The sequence below is a fragment of the Myotis yumanensis genome, unplaced genomic scaffold (genome assembly GCF_028538775.1).
Source record: "Myotis yumanensis isolate MYYU_CA2020_CCGP unplaced genomic scaffold, mMyoYum1.0.hap1 SCAF_6, whole genome shotgun sequence".
Lineage (NCBI taxonomy): Eukaryota > Metazoa > Chordata > Mammalia > Chiroptera > Vespertilionidae > Myotis > Myotis yumanensis.
In genome coordinates, this window is record NW_027223757.1 from 2,447,323 (window position 1) to 2,463,216 (window position 15,894).

The following is a 15,894-nucleotide window of genomic DNA, read 5'->3' on the forward strand; positions in this document are numbered from 1 at the left end:
CCTCTGCTGGCCCCCAGCGGCCGGCTGGGTCACTTGGGCGACAGGGAGAGCTTCGTGCGCAAAGCAGCCGTGGTGTGGGCGCAGAGGGGCCCGTTTGTCCCCCGCAGCTGCCTTTGGGGATATTGGTTTTCAGCTGGTTATTAAGAAACAAGACCCAGAAAGAACCTTTGTCCAAAATGTCACTGACACTCAACGTTGCTTCGCCGTCTTTGGGATTTTCATGCTGTGTGAATTCCCCATGCACATGGGTTAAAATGTGATTTTCTTCTGTTAATCTGTCTTTGTTAATTTGGTAGTTAGCCCAGCTAGATGGACTGAGACAGGGGGAGGGAAAGGATGGTGGTTTCAGCCCCCACAGTAGTGAGGTGGTGAGATGCAGGGTCAGTTCGATCTGGTTTGAAATCCTGGTGCTGGCATCTACTTATAATGTGGCAGCAGCATCCCTGAGCCCTGCATCTCTGAGCCCTGCATCTCTGAGCCCCTCACCCCTGAGCCCTTCACCCCTGAGCCCCACCTCACTCAGCCCAGCATCTGTGAGCCTCGCCTGAGCCACAGGTGCCCCCCAAGGTGACTAAATGACTTAGAGCTGCTTTGTCTTTGGAGGAAGGCTGCAGAGCGGAGGAGAGAGAAAGACAGATTGGAGACACAGATCTGGACCACACCGCGGCTCTGTTACAACCTGAGCGCCCCCGATAAACGTTGTAACTGCGGAGGCCCACCTTCCCAGGATATCAGCCCTGGCCGGGTAGCTCAGTTGGTTGGAGCGTCATCCTCATATGCCAAGGTTGCGGGTTTGATCCTCGGTCAGGGCACATACAATTAAACACCAATTAAATGCAAATGAAATAGCAATTAAAATACCAACTCAGCAAAACACATGCCGCATTCGGCGCGTGACCACAGAGTGGAGAGGCAGTGATGGTTATTTTGTGAATAATCTTTGAGAAACGAAAAGTAAGAGCTGAGTTTCTGCAGTTTCGATCCCTGAAATTGTGTCCCAACTGCGCATCCTTCATGGGCCGATGGATCTCCCGGCTCACGGGTCCATACTCAACCACTGAGCCACGTGGCCGGGCTTTCTTTCCTTTCCTTCTTTCCTTTCCTTTCCTTTCCTTTCCTTTCCTTTCCTTTCCTTTCCTTTCCTCTCCTTTTTCCTTTTTCCTCTCCTTTTTCCTTTTTCCTCTTTCCCCTTTCCTTTCCCTTTCTTGCTTTCCCTTTCTTGCTTTCCCTTTCTTGCTTTCTTTCTTTCTTTTTCTTTCCCTTCCTCCCTCCCTCCCTCCCTCCCTCCCTCCCTCCCTCCTTTCTTTCTTTCTTTCTTTCTTTCTTTCTTTCTTTCTTTCTTTCTTTCTTTCTTCTTCCTTCCTTCCTTCCTTCCTTCCTTCCTTCCTTTCTTTCTTTCTTTCTTTCTTTCTTTTAAGAGAACATTGAATGGGGGATGAACCCGGTGCTGAGGACTCAGGCCTGTTTCCTGGGGAGAGGAAGGGGCACGTGGTGCAGGAGGCCCAGGCAGACCGTCACCGTCCCTCCTCCTTCTCTCTCCTTCCGGGCCCCCGGGCAGGGGGCCTGCGGGGCCTCCGGCCTCCGAGAGGAGGCGCAGAAGCAGAGAGTCCCAGGACATCGCCGCCGCCAGGCCAGAGCTCCGCCCGGGAAACAGCGTCTGTCTCTAAGGAAGCGCCCACCGTTCACAGCTGAGGCTAAGTCATGTCCCGAGCGGGAAGTATCCGTGACTCATTCCATCAGCTCGGAAACCCAACACATAACACACGCAAAGCAAAAGCTTTAATTCTACAGGAACAGGAGGAATCCGCCTTTTAGAAGAAAGAGCCCTATCAACCCAAATCGGAACGGTCACATGTGATTTCTTCAGAATCTGCTTGTATTACATGAGTGCTTTACCTCTGAACGCAATCTGAAACACACGAGAGGCTCTGCGTTCCACAAAACTCTCAGGGGCAGCGATGGAGAAGCAGTGGGCACTCTCCTGTTCTTGGTATAGCTGTGGGGGGCTGTGGGGGGCTGTGGGGGGCTGTGGAGGGCTGTAGGGAGCTGTGGGGAGCTGTGGGGGACTGTGGGGGGCTATAGGGGGCTGTGGGGGGTTGTGGGGGCTGTGGGGGGCTGTACGGGGTTGTGGGGGGCTGTGGGGAGCTGTAGGGAGCTGTGGGGGGCTGTGGGGAGCTGTGGGGGCTGTAAGGGGCTGTGGGGGGCTGTGGGGAGCTGTAAGGGGCTGTGGGGAGCTATGGGGGGTTATGGGAGGGCCTGAAGCTGGGCCCTTCGGTCTTGAGGTACCTGCCCCAGGTGCCTGCAGGCGCAGCCCCTCCTACCAGTACACACACTGCCATTCATGTGCCTGGCAGGCCAGACCAGGTTGCCCGGCACACGGCAGAAAACCCTAGGAGACCAAGGACACACAGGATGCTAACTTGGTGCAGGTTGTCCACTTGGTGGGCCGAGTCCACGGCCTCCCGGATTTGGTATCAAACTAAATCCGTGGCAGAGTCTGGGGTGGGCCGTGGCCCTCTGCGCCCACCTCCCACAGGGGGGACCTGGCTCTCCCTCCTCAGGACGGGCATCCTCAGGGCGGTGCTACTGGCTGGGGCCCACCCACGGGCTGGAGGGTCACCCAGACCAGCTCCTCTCCCGGCGGCCCTCTGCTCACTGCCGCTCCCTCATCGCTGCCCAGGCGGCCACGGCCACCCAGTGTGGACGTAGAAACTGGGAAGTGGTGGGGCAGGTGATCGCTAGGTTACTCTTGAACCCCTTGGGCCCGAGCAGAGCGATGACTGTGGCGCTGTCAGTGATGTCGCTGGTGGTAGACAAGCTCCCGTGCTTCAGAGCAGACCAGCCGAGGGTGGAGTCCCGCTGCCAGCGCTCTGTGACCGTGGGCACATTGCTGAACCCCTCCGAGCCTCGGTTTCCTCCTCTGTCATTGGGAGCAGCAATCATGCCCACCCCATTGGGCGGCGCAGATACAAGGAGAGACAGCAGACGCACTGCTGGGCGCACAGCCTGGCGCTCCGTAAGCACCCGCCGATGTCGGTGCTGCCATTAGCTACTGGCACTGTGGACCCCCCCCCCCCCCCCCCCACCGGAGTCCCTCCCTTTGACCTGTGTTTCCTCCCATCCCGAGGACTACAGCGTGGGAAGCCGGCTTCTAATTTCTTCTAAATTCACGCAGTGATATTACGTGAGCAGGACCATTTCCTCATCCTACCACTTTCCAGCGAATGGGTTCTTTCTGTAGCCACCAACACATCCTGTTTCGCTTTTCAAATTATGGTTGGTCTTCCTTTTTGAACTTTTGACATGCGCAAACCAAGTGAAATGAGCTGTTTTATGCTTCGTTGACGGAAAAGCGAGCCTCATGGTTCCCGAGGGCCTTGTTGTGACCTGCACCAGGCGGCGCCTCCCACTCCGCAGTCATCGATGAGGTGACCCCGTAGGAACTCACCCACCAACAAGGGGTTTCCACGTCAGGAGAGGCTATGATGGGAAGGAGGGGGGACGAGGGAGGAAAGAAAAGACAGGGCTGAGTGGTAGAAGGAGGGCGACCTGGGCACCGCTCCGGAGATGAGGGGCAAGGCGGAGAGCTGCTCTGGGAAGAGAGTCCACGCCGCTGTGTGAGGTGTCTGTGACAGACAGGGGCGCGTGGAGACCACGCAGTGCGAGGTGGGAAGCAAAGGCACAACGTGGAGGTGTTTGTGTCTGTTGCAGGCTCCTTTCCGAGCTCATGAGGCGTCATCGGAATAAAGAACGGCGTCCACACTACGGCAGTGGATTGCACAGCACAAGGGTGAGGCTTATCCTGCAGTGATGTGAGAGGTGGGTCGGGATACCAACCGGAGAGGATTCTGGGTGTCACCAAAAATGTAAGGTCTCCCTCTAGTGGCGCTTTGAGAAAACTGCAGGCACGTGACCCCTAGGGTAAAGGCATTTGCTAGGGACTGGTGGCCAATGCAGCCATCTGGACGCACACACCATGACCTCTGCTTTCTCCAGGCTGAGGAGGGACTTCGTCCCTTTCTCTAGATGAGAGTCCAGAACACCGCGTGGAACCTACGTGCTGTGGTTAATTTTATGATAGTATTTAGGAGAACAGAATGTATCTTGATCCTCACCATTTTAAAAACGTGCAACTACAGCGAACTTTTCATTGAAGTCACTACTGCTTCACATTTTGGGGATTTCGTGGTATTTGGTCCAAAGAAAGTTTAGCAGAGCAACTAGAGAAAAATTAATACCTGATCACATCACGAAGACTACGTAGATCCCATCACCCTCTGCGTGTGAAATAAAGAGGAAACAGCCACGGGTACCATCGAGTCGTCTTGGCTTTATGTCTGGCAGCTCTTTTTCAAACACTGACATCCTTTGCAGCTGGGAGAACCCGTATGTTAACTTTTAAACTGAAAGTCGACCCCATTTTGTGCTGTGAATATTGTGGGCAGCACCCCAGTCCTCCCCAAAAGTTAGGAAGGGAGAACGTAGCGGTAAACATTTCACACTTCAGAAACCCTCGTTTACAAGTCGTCAGCACAGGGGACCGGAGCCCGGGGCTCGCAGGAATAAACACGGGGCCTTTGGCCGGTTTCCTTGGCTCCCCTGCTAAAGGCGGTCTCTCCGTTCAGTGTGCGTCCAGCTCAGTCTCACGGGTAAATACGATGAGGAATTAGCGCTGGGCCAAAGGAAGTAACATTTTCGGTGAATTGTCCTGCTGGTCTCTCAGGTTGGTTTTCGTTTGTTTGTTTCCGTGGGAAGGAGGGTGAAAGCAGAATTCATTCGACGCTTGGGCGGATGTTAGTGGAACGTCCAGTCCACCTTATTTCCCACAGGCCACTTCGACATCGCCCACTTGGACCTCACCCAGAAGTTACATGAGGGCTGAGCCGTAGACAGGACACATTCAAGATCAAGGTCAAAGGTAGTTGGTCTGAGATAATGCTCAAATAAGCACAGATACATTTAAAACCACAGAAAGAGACCCGGAAGAGCCATGTTGGAAAGGGTCACGGCCACAGTCTTACTGACAACCCTGTGTTTGGCGACGGTGACTGAGCGTGGTGTCTTGTTGGATAGTTTACACATCACGCTCACACACGCCACCATTGTCCAAAGTGCTCCAGGGAGGGGGCGGGTTGGCTTTAAACAAAGTGGGACTTTCAAACTAGGAGAGTTCAGATTTCGTCAGAGTTTTGAGTGGAATCGAGATAAGTAAATCTAGCCCCTGACTTAATGACAAACTGTGTCATGTACAAATTTAGGAAAATCGTAGCTTTTCTGTCTGCGCATGATCAAAATGGTATAACTTTAGGTTAAGTTATTTTACAGTCCATCCTATCTTCTCAATTTAGTGAGTTTTGGGAGTTTTAACATGGGTATTATTGACTCGGGAAGTTTTATAACTAGAAGGAGCTCAACCCGCGATAAAATCCTTTCCGTTTGCAAAGAGCATTACGTTTCTTCATTCATACATGTCTCCGAACACGGCCATCCTTCTGGGAGAAGCCCGGAGAGGTGACCTCGGCCAGGAGAGGCACTCGGGTCTGTCCAGAGCCCGTGTCACTCAGGTGGCCCCCGACAGAGGGACAGGACTTGCACCTCACAACCAACCCGTGCAAAGGCCTCCGTAACACAGGACACGCAGTTCTCTTCGGGACACAGAAAACCTCGCCAGAACAATGGCAAGGAGTGTGCCGGAGGGTTACTCTGTGGGAAAGGTAGACGTTGCACGGGGTGTCGCTCTGGGCCCCACGAGCTCCCCGAAACCACAGCCCTCCTCCTTGCAGACCCGCCAGCCCTCCTGCCAGAGGCCCGGCAGCCCCAGCAGCTCCGCATCCCAGCGGCCAGCTGCCGGGCCCTCTGCTCAGGAGAAGCCACGCTGCCCGCCGAGGGGGGCACGCTCAGGACTGTGTGTGGAGGGAGGAGATGGGGGTTTAACCGAAGGTGGCCTCTTGGTGCCTCTCTCTCGGATCCCTTGAGATCCAGCAGAAACCCTATGGCGGGCCCCTGGGCTACGCAATGGCACCTGAGAGAAGCAGCCACCGCGTGTCAGAGGCGGTAACAGTGATGAGTAGACCGCGTTCCATCCAGAATGGAGCATTTCACAGGGACGGGCTCGGGAGCGTGTCCCCTACCGGCACAGATGGCACGCAAAGGCTTAGCGATTCTTTTCCCAGACTTCGTGTCATGCTGTGGGAAGATATGGCGGAAATAAATACATTTTATTTTGCTGGGTGACATTTTTCCATATGATTTAATTATAGAGAGAAGGGCACGCAGAGAGCGTCACTATTAAGTGGGGCCCATTATGCGCTCAGGAGCAGATTCCGGTCTTTTGCTGAGCACATTTTTGCAAAATAAATCGCGCGCGCCACGTAAATAATATGACATTTGGTTGCAGTCAATTTGGTTTATGCATTTTGCCCAAAGGAACAGGTGATGCAAAGTTTAATTTGCCCCCCGTCCCCTTACTCCTAATAACTTGGCACAGTAAGCAGTTCGTGGGATATCAATACGCCAATTAACAAAATAATTTTTTCACGGCTGTGGCAATAAAGAGTTGATTCTCATCGGCATGTTTTGTGGTGCGGGTGCGGGCGAACGCAGCAGACAAAACAGAGGGGGGAGCGGGGGAGGCGGTCGGCGGTGCTGGAGCAGATGCGAGGAAATGAGCCCATGGGGGGTGAGGACCCGCGCTGCCCGACCCCCTCTCCAGCCACTGTGGCCACGGGGCCAGGGCCTCCGGCTCACCTGACCACGCAGCGGCCGCATGTGAGCTCTGTATTTGGATGGAGTTCAGGGAGCTCATTGGCAATAACCAGTGCAAACTTCAAGTAGGGAAAACTGTCTTACAGTTGAATGTGAAGTTTTTCGATACATTCTGCACGTGACACAGTGGGCGGCAAACAGCTAATGGGCTTCGCGTGCAATGATGCCTTCCTTCACCCGTTCCCCCATCCCCACCTCCACGCCCAGGGAGCTCCCCTGGCCTCTGCCTGGACCACCGCGCTGACTCAGATGCCCTTTCTCTTCCCATTCCGGCTGCCCTCCCTCCTCCAGCCACATGGGCTGCTCGCCTGTTGGACGCAGCAGGAGGGGCGAGGACAGGGTGGGTGGAAATCCAGTGGGAGCTCAGAAGTCGGGTCATGAGCACCTGCAACTCCGCTGTTGGGAGGAATCTGGGGAGTGTTGGGGTCACTGCGGGACCAATGGGAAAAGAAAAACACAAATGCTGCTGTGTTTCTGATATGACCCAATTTTTTACTTCTCAATGACTCTCCCTCAGTACGGCCTTCAGGTTTAAAAAATGACTATTTTAGGTCTTTTTTGGTCGGGCTTTTTTTTTTTTTAAGTAGAACTTTGTAGAATTTCACAATGATGTATGGAAACAAAAAATAAGAAATTAAGTCTGAAATAATATATATTTAAGCAATATTTGCTACCTGGGATTGCTCTTTAATGCATGACAACTTAAAAAGTAAATCCCAATATCTATTTACCTCTAAAATATAGTCCTCACAGATTTAAAACAACAACTAAGACCCATAAATCCCATTTCCCTTTGAAAATTCATCTTTGCAATTATTTGTTTAGCTTGTAGTGCACAATAAAAATTATTACTCACATCACAAGAAATACAGGCTGAAGGCCTCAATCTATTTTGCTGTAAACTCCCTTGTAGATTTCAATAGTAAGCTACTGAGAACTCCTTTAAATCTCATAGACGATTTCTACACTTATAAAATACGATGACAAAGTTAGAGACAAGAGCTAAATCATATAACAATGTGGACAATAATGTTTTGATACTATTAAAATGGTCAGCATTTGAATCTGGCCTAGAAACGGAGTGGACGAGAAGTGGTTAATTGGCAAGTAGGTGTGAGAGGTTAAAGACCCCCAGCGGGGGCTGCTGGCCCGTATAGAACTGTGTGCACCGGAAGCGCTCAGTCATTTCCCGAGAAGGAGGTCAGGCCCTGCTTTCCTCCGACCCTCCCCCTGCAGCTCATGCCCTCCCCCTGCAGCTCCACGCCCTCCCCCTGCAGCTCATGCCCTCCCCCTGCAGCTCATGCTCTCCCCCTCCAGCTCCACGCCCTCCCCCTGCAGCTCATGTCCTCCCCCTGCAGCTCATGCCCTCCCCCTGCAGCTAATGCCCTCCCCCTGCAGCTCCACGCCCTCCCTCTGCAGCTCATGTCCTCCCCCTGCAGCTCATGCCCTCCCCCTGCAGCTCCACGCCCTCCCCCTGCAGCTCATGCCCTCCCCCTGCAGCTCCACGCCCTCCCCCTGCAGCTCATGCCCTCCCCCTGCAGCTCATGCCCTCCCCCTGTAGCTCCACGCCCTCCCCCTGCAGCTCATGCCCTCCCCCTGCAGCTCATGCCCTCCCCCTACAGGCACTGGTTTCCTAGAGAAACTTGGTGGCATCAGAATGACATTAGCTGCCTGATGAGATCTGAGCCAGCCTTGCTGCGTGGTCTCCACCGAGTCCTAAGGCCCCAATTCCCCCCGCACGTCCTGGGCCTGCTGTGCTGACCGAGTCCGAGATCGGGCCTCTGCTTCCATCACTTCGCTGTCACTCAGCTTTCACCATTGGGACAGGAAGGAGCGCGCTGTGCCTCGTTTTGCTGGGCCTGGAGCCTTGACTGGCTCCCGCCAGCTCCGGGGGCTGTGATCCCACTGTAGGTGCTCTTGGCTGCATGTCACTAGCACCTGGGAGGCTCTGAAACGTGCCCACGCCCAGGCTGCGCCCAGACCTGAGTGCTGCGGGATCAGGTCCTCGGGGAAAATGACACGGCCAGTTCAGAGGGCACCCTCTTATCACATCAGAAAGACAAGAAACTTGAGGAAACCAAGGAAGCTGGAGACTGCGCCGTGGACCCTGTGACTCAGCTCATGCTGTGGCGCTTGAGGGGGCGGGGTGACTGCAGAACAGGTAGGGGTGCCATCAGCACCAGGGCTTTTAAAGCTTCCCTTGGCCCTGGCCGGCAGGGCTCAGTAGTTGAGTGTCGACCTATGAACCAGGAGGTCACGGTTCGATTCCTGGGTTGTGGGCTCGATCCCCTGTGGGGGGCGTGCAGGAGGCAGCCGATCGAGGATTCTCTCTGGTCACTGATGTTTCTCTCTCTCTCTCCCTCTGCCTCCCTCTCTGAAGTCAATAACGATGTATTAAAAACAATAACAAACTTCCCATGGGATTGCGATGCCCAGCCAGGCCTGGGGACAGCCCTCCGGGCTTGACTATGATGCCTGGTTTCCAAGGTCAGCTGCCGCTTCTCCTGGCTGCGCCCCACTTAGCAGAATGGACCTCGTGATAGATTCCCACCTGTTCTGACCTCGCTGTCCTGGCCCCTCCCCGCTGGGACGAGCCCCGCAGCCCTTCCTTGTGGCGGGGTCCCCGCTTTCCGGCCTCCAGCGGGCCCAGGCCCCACGCTGCCCGCGAGCGCCCGCTGCAGACGAGGTCAGCATCCCTCCTCGTCGGCCATGGGGGGCCCCCGGGCATCATGCTCTTGGAAGGTCTACCTCTGGTCTGTTCCACCCGAAAGATGGAGACTCAATAAAATGCCATGCGAATCCCTTTGGAAAGATAAAGCCACTGTAATCGATGCCTGCAATTCTGTCCCTTTCTCACCCTTCAACACGCTGCCCCTGCGTGTCGAGAGGCCCCCCGCAGCTCAGTCCTGGCCTTAGGGGGCTGTGCAGTCTGCACTGCTAGTCCAGGAGCCTCAGGACAGACTCCCGCCCAGCCTGGGCGTTAGAGGGCGCCCAGGGCAGGATTCCAAAGGAAGAAGGTTTAGACTCTTAGACTCCCGGGGGGCGGGAGGGACGGTCCACAGCTGTTAAAATGAAACATGTGCGTCCTACTCTTTTTTTTTTTTTTTAATATGGAACGCTTCACGGACTTGCGTGTCAGTCTTGCGTAGGGGCCATGCCAATCTTCTCTGTACCGTTCCAATTTTAGTCTGTGTGCTGCCGAAGCGAGCACATGTGCGTCCTGTTCTTACTACTAAGAGTGTATTTTTCAGATGTTTCCACGCAAATGCACAAAAGATATGCACCCTCACAAAATACAAGTCCTGATATTGTTCTTCATGGCGAGAAGCTCAACGGAACCTCCACGCCCACCCGAAAGGAGGAGGTGTGCACGGGTGGAGAGCCACGCACAGGAGCCCACGCTGCCTTTGAGTGAGCGAGTCGATCTGAGTGTCCTGGCATGGAATGTTCTCCAAGGCACTGCGTTAAGTGGGGTAAAGAAAAAACAAAATAAGGAGCACAAGACACAGCACCCCCGCTTCCTTGTGAAAACCAACGCTCTCAACAAGGCTTCTCTCAGGAAGAAGGCTGCGCGGCACCCCTTGGGGAACGTCAAGATCCGCCTCACAGATGAAGACTCAGACACAAGGGTATTGGCAGGGTAGAGTCGGTCAAGCAGGAACCAAATTCTGGAGGAACTTCAACTCCAGGCTGTGAGATTGAACAAGACAGAAAAGACAGCAGGGGCCAAGAGTCCTGGTGTTGGTGACCTGGAGGGGCAGGCTGGAGGGTGGGGGCCTCCTGGAGATGAGAATCCTGGGCCTGCCTCTCCTCATTGAGCCCGGGCAGGCCGGACGTCCGGGGTGGAGCCGCCTCATCTCGACAGAGGATGCTGAGGAGTAAAGGCAGCCCAGCAGAATTCCCAAGACGCAGCACGCTGAGCATGATGCTGAGGAGGCAAGAAGTAGGGATGTCGTGGGAATTCCTCCAAGAAGAGAGGGCTTTGTTCCCTGGAGCACGTGGAGGGGGAATTGAGCTGAGCCCTTATCTCCTTCTCAGCAAGTTTCAAGTTCAGTAACTCTGAATTGGGGCTGGGAGATGAAGGAAAATTGAGTTGTGGGGGCAAAATAATAACGGCTTGACTTAATTACAAAAACACCTCGCTCCCAATCATGATGTCAACACCACGCCCGCTGCAATTCAGGCTCTTGTAAAGGGGCTGTTTTGTTAAAATTCAGGACAAAAGCCGTGCCATTTATGAACGCATCCGTATATTTTAGTGAGTGCAATGGATTAAAAGGGGAAAAAGTAATTATTCACCAACAGGCCGGCCCTCCATTATCTCAGTCTTGGTGACCGTGAGGCTCCGTGTGGGAAGTAATACGCATATATTCGAGTTAACTCTGTGGGAAATTGAATGTCCTGGACATTAAACACACTTGACAAGACACCTTGAGGTGCAGAGAGGACGCGGAGTCAGGAGCAGCAGAGCTCAGTCTGGTGACAGCTTTGAGGTGGGTGGATTTTTGCTTTTTAAATGGACACACCTTCACTGTCGTTTCCTGGTTATTAAAGTGGCTGGGGAATCTTTATTATGTTTCCTGGTACACTAACTCTGTCGAAATTAAGAAATCTCATCAGACTAGAGCGTCCATAAAACACAAGCGATGACCATGAATCATACCTTGGCCTTGATGGAGGACAGATAAACAGAGTAATTTCTTTGGTCTGCGCCTCATACCTAATCATGGCTCTCAGACATGGAGCACTGCTAATCTATCTACACTAATAAAAGACAAAGATGCTAATTGACCATACCTTCACTACGCCCACCAGCCAATCAGAAGAGTATGCAAATTAATCCAACAAAGATGGCCCTTAAATTTGCATACTACAGGTGGGGCGGGCAGCGTGAGACACTGCCCCCGGGATCCAGGCCTCGGATCTATGACCCGGCGAGGCGGGGCCGGCGGCAGAGAAGGGAGAGAGCTGAGGGTGAAGTGGCGAAGGGAGGGAGCACGGCAGTGGAGAAGGGAGCGGAGTCTGCCTTGGTGGGCTTCGCTCCCTTCTATGCTTCGCTCTGGTCTCAGGAAGCCATATTCTTGCAGAAATGGGCCCGAGGAAGCCCTATTCTTGCAGGAATCTTCCTGCAACGGGCCTCTAGTATATATATAAAAGCCTAAGCAACCGTTACCACCAGTCAACCGAACAACTGGTCAACTGGTCGCTATGACATGCACTGACCACCAGGGGGCAGACACTCATCATAGGAGCTGATCCCTGGTGGTCAGTGCACTCCCACAGCCAACCTCCTGTGGCCAGCCAACCTCCTGCATCCCTCCCTCCGGCCAGCCGGCCCCGATCAGCCCCGATTGCCAGCCAGGCTGAGGAACCCCACCTATGCGCTAATTTGTGCACTGGGCCTCCAGTTTAAATATAATCTAAGGAAGCATGGCCTTGGTTAGGCCATGCCCTACAGGAGAGAGCGGGCCTCTGGGAAGAGGGCGGCAGGGAGAGCGCAGGGCTGGGGGTGGGGGTGGTGGGTCTTTGGGGAAGACGGTGGAGGAAGTGAGGGTTATGGGCCGCCACAGCCAGAGGGGAAGTGGCTGATAGAGTCCTGAAGACTCTGGGATTGTAGACTCCTGGTCCTGATATGAATGTGGAACCTTGGCCCGCCGTGCCCTTCATCCCCAGCGTCCCACATCCCACTTGTGCTCCTTCTTCCGTGCATTCAAACGCTCCCCCACCCGCCTCAGAGCGCGTTTCCTGAGTCCGCAGACTGGGGATGGCCCCCTCCCTCCCCCCTCCCTCTCCTGTCCCCACCAATGCCACGGCTAGTTTACCGAAGCCGGGCCTGCGGTCCCCGGCCGGCACAGGCGCGATGCCGAGAGAGGAGGCAGACACTTGGGAAGGGGTCAGGGAGGGTCTGGGCACCGGGTGGGCATCCCTGGACGTTTCTAAGCAGAGGAGGCGCAGGGGAAGCAGGGTCCCCCCACTGGCTGGGGGTTTCCTCCAGGACAGAGGTGAGCAGCCCAGAAGCCTCACAGTGGGTGGAAGGTGAGTTCAAAGACCTCGCGTGCGGGCCGTGAGGCCAAGGATGCCTCATTCTGCGAGATCCGTCATAGTCTGTTGCATAAACATGTGATGTAACTATGACTCATGAGCATCTATAACTATGTGATGTAACATAGAATGCCTTACATATGCAACGCATAGCATGCTTTCCACATTCCATTTTCAAACGCTAATTTCCTCGAGGGTGGCAATTGCCTCCAGTAACTTAACTGGCAGGGTCCCCCGGGTAGGGACCTTGGGCTTGTTCACTGATGTGGTGGCTGGGCACCCGTCACGTAGGCGACCACGAGACATAGATCGTGCACGTGTGAGATGTGTGGTTAGAGATGTGGTTGCCAGACAAGCCACAGGATGCCTATTGACTTTAAATTTCAGATAAATAGCACACAGGTCTCAGTGTGTCTTAAATATGACATGACATACACTCATACTTACAAAAAAGTACTTGTTGTTCATCTGGAATCCAGATTGACTGGACATCACGTGTTTTTCTGTTTGTTTGTTTGTTTGTTTAAAAATATCTTTATTGATTTCAGAGAGGAAGGAAGAGGGAGAGAGAGAGATAGACACATCAATGATGAGAGAGAATCATGCATTGGCTGCCTCCTGCTCGCCCCCCACTGGGGATCCAGTCCACAACCCAGGCACGTGCCCTGACCAGGAATTGAACTGTGACCTCCTGGTTCAGAGGTGGATGCTCAACCACTGAGTCCCGCCAGCTGGGTCATCCGTGGTTTTATTTGCTAAACCCAGCAAGGTCACACTGCACGTGAGCAGGCGATATGTCCACACACAATGATTTCTGGTAAATCCATGTGGCCTATTTAATCCCTTTCATTCTTCACAGTTTTCAGATCCTTTCGTCTGCCCGGTAGTGAGGAACTGAGGGTTTCTCCAGGAGCCCCCTCTGCAGTACACGCTACAAATGAGGAAGGGTCCACGCCACTTATGATGCGTGAGTACTCCCCGAGCCAGTGATGGCGAACCTATGACACGCGTGTCAGAGGTGACACTCGAACTCATTTTTTTTGGTTGATTTTTCTTTGTTAAATGGCATTTAAATATATAAAATAAATATCAAAAATATAAGTCTTTGTTTTACTATGGTTGCAAAGATCCAAAAATGTCTATATGTGACACGGCACCGGAGTTAAATTAGGGCTTTTCAAAATGCTGACACGCCGAGCTCAAAGGTTCACCATCACTGCCCCGAGCTGTCACACGTCTTTCTCATCTTTCTCCTGAATATGGAGGATGCTGACCGTCTCCTCGTCGCCCTGCGGCGGCGCTGGAGGACACGTGGCCGCAGTGCACCCACGGGAGCCATTCGTCCTGCCTGACCTTTCCGGCTGCCGGGCGGCCGTGAGCTTACGCAGCTGCAGCACCTATGAGCTCGGGTCTCCGCTGCGGGAGGTGCTTCTCCGGGCACCACCACTGGCCCCGGCGTCCCAGAGCTGAGGCCGAAGAATGGGCTCTTCCCACCCTCCCTGAGCCCCGGGATGTCCCCACGGGGGACGGGGATGGGGGGAGGGGGGCGGGGGTGGGGGGAGATGTTGAAATGCTCTTCCCAGGCCATTCTAAGTGCCCGCCTTCCCGCAGCGTTGCCACCACTGGCACCTGAGGTTTCTGGCCGTGGTTGGGAATCTTTCCTTTCTTCTTTCCAGGCATGCTCATGGCGGGAGCTGCTCTGCTGCCGACGGCTCCGTCTGAGGAAGAAGGACTCCAGGCAGCTCCCGCTCAAGGGCAGGCATGTTGCTACGTCAGGAAATACCTGCTCTTTTCCTGATTGTACTCAGTCTTCACTGGTCAAACCTCTTCCTCTTCCCCCAAATCCAATTGATTTCCTCTATTATTTTGTATTGATAGGGTTATTACTGCTCCAGAGTGGCTTGCGTTGTCTTTATTGACGTCCATCCAGTTTGTCCAAATCATGTTGGATTCTTCCAATTACCAGTGCTATGGGCTCTAAACTGATGTGGAAAATTTCCCCTTTTAGAAATTCTAAGAATTCACATGATTACACTGGAAACAATGACAAGATGAATTATTTGGTATTTTAAAATACATCACCTAAAACTGCACGCCGAATGCCTTGGAAAGCAATTCTGGACGTGCTGGCGCAGGCAGGTAGGCAGCTATTGATAAAGGCAGGGAGCAAAGGGAGTCAGCCATCAGGGAGCGCACTCAAGGAGGGGGCATGAGCCGGCTTGCTCCACCAGGAAGTTACCGCCTCACACGCTCCCCGGAACCACCCCTCACTCCCACAGTCACTGGGAAGGGGGAGGACAGTCCAGGGGGAGGGGAGCACTTGTGCAGGAGCTAAGTTGGCGGCCATAAAGACCTGTCAGTCTAGCCTGGGAAAGGATCGGATTGGATAAGAGACACAACCCTGGAAGATCTAGGAGATGGATTGGTTAGAAGGCGGGCCCAGCGTAAACCCATGAAAGCTTAGGAACCTGATTGCTTATGTTGAAAAAGCGCCTGGTCCCTCTCAAGCCCGAGGTGATATAACCCCAGCCACACAAGCCTGTCTCCCTCGGGTTACGAAGAAACAAGACTGAGAAAGAACCTTTGCCCTCCCTTCTTTCCTGCCCAAGAGATTCAGGTATAAGAACCTGCCCCAGGGAGGGAATCTCAGGATGCAGCCTGAGCCTCATTTAAATTCAGTGCGGTGGACAGAGGGGCTTCAGACAGGGCCCTGTTAGCTGGACGGGCCCTGTGTGCCATGGCTTCTGAGTTGCCTGCAAGAATTTCCCTGCCATGTGTGTTCAGCTCTTCCTCAACTACCTCTAAATGGCCCTTTCTCCCTTCTGAACCCTAATACCCGTCTTCCCCCCTTTTCTCTTGTCCAAAATGCCTCCCAATGTCCAAATATGTATCCCAGTGTGGCCTCCCCATCTCTGGAATTCTCATGCTTGTGTGAATTCCCTGTGCACATGCATCACAGTTCGGTTTCCTCCTGATGATCCTCTGCTCGTTTGGGTGTTAGCCCAGCGAGGAGAACTCAGAGCGGGAGGTGAAGGGTTCGTTCCTTGTAGCCTCCCAGCGGGAAATGGAGGCGGGAACTTTTCTGGA

General features: G+C 53.8%; 1 protein-coding gene and 1 non-coding gene across 3 annotated transcripts in view; both read right to left on the minus strand.

The window, feature by feature from the left end:
- PACRG (parkin coregulated) overlaps positions 1-15,894 on the minus strand; it is a 299,322-nt gene that overhangs the window by 75,019 nt on the left and 208,409 nt on the right. The window lies entirely within an intron of this gene.
- LOC139013446 (U6 spliceosomal RNA) lies at positions 9,870-9,976 on the minus strand. Its single transcript, XR_011472079.1, has one exon. It is a non-coding gene; the product is annotated as a U6 spliceosomal RNA (small nuclear RNA).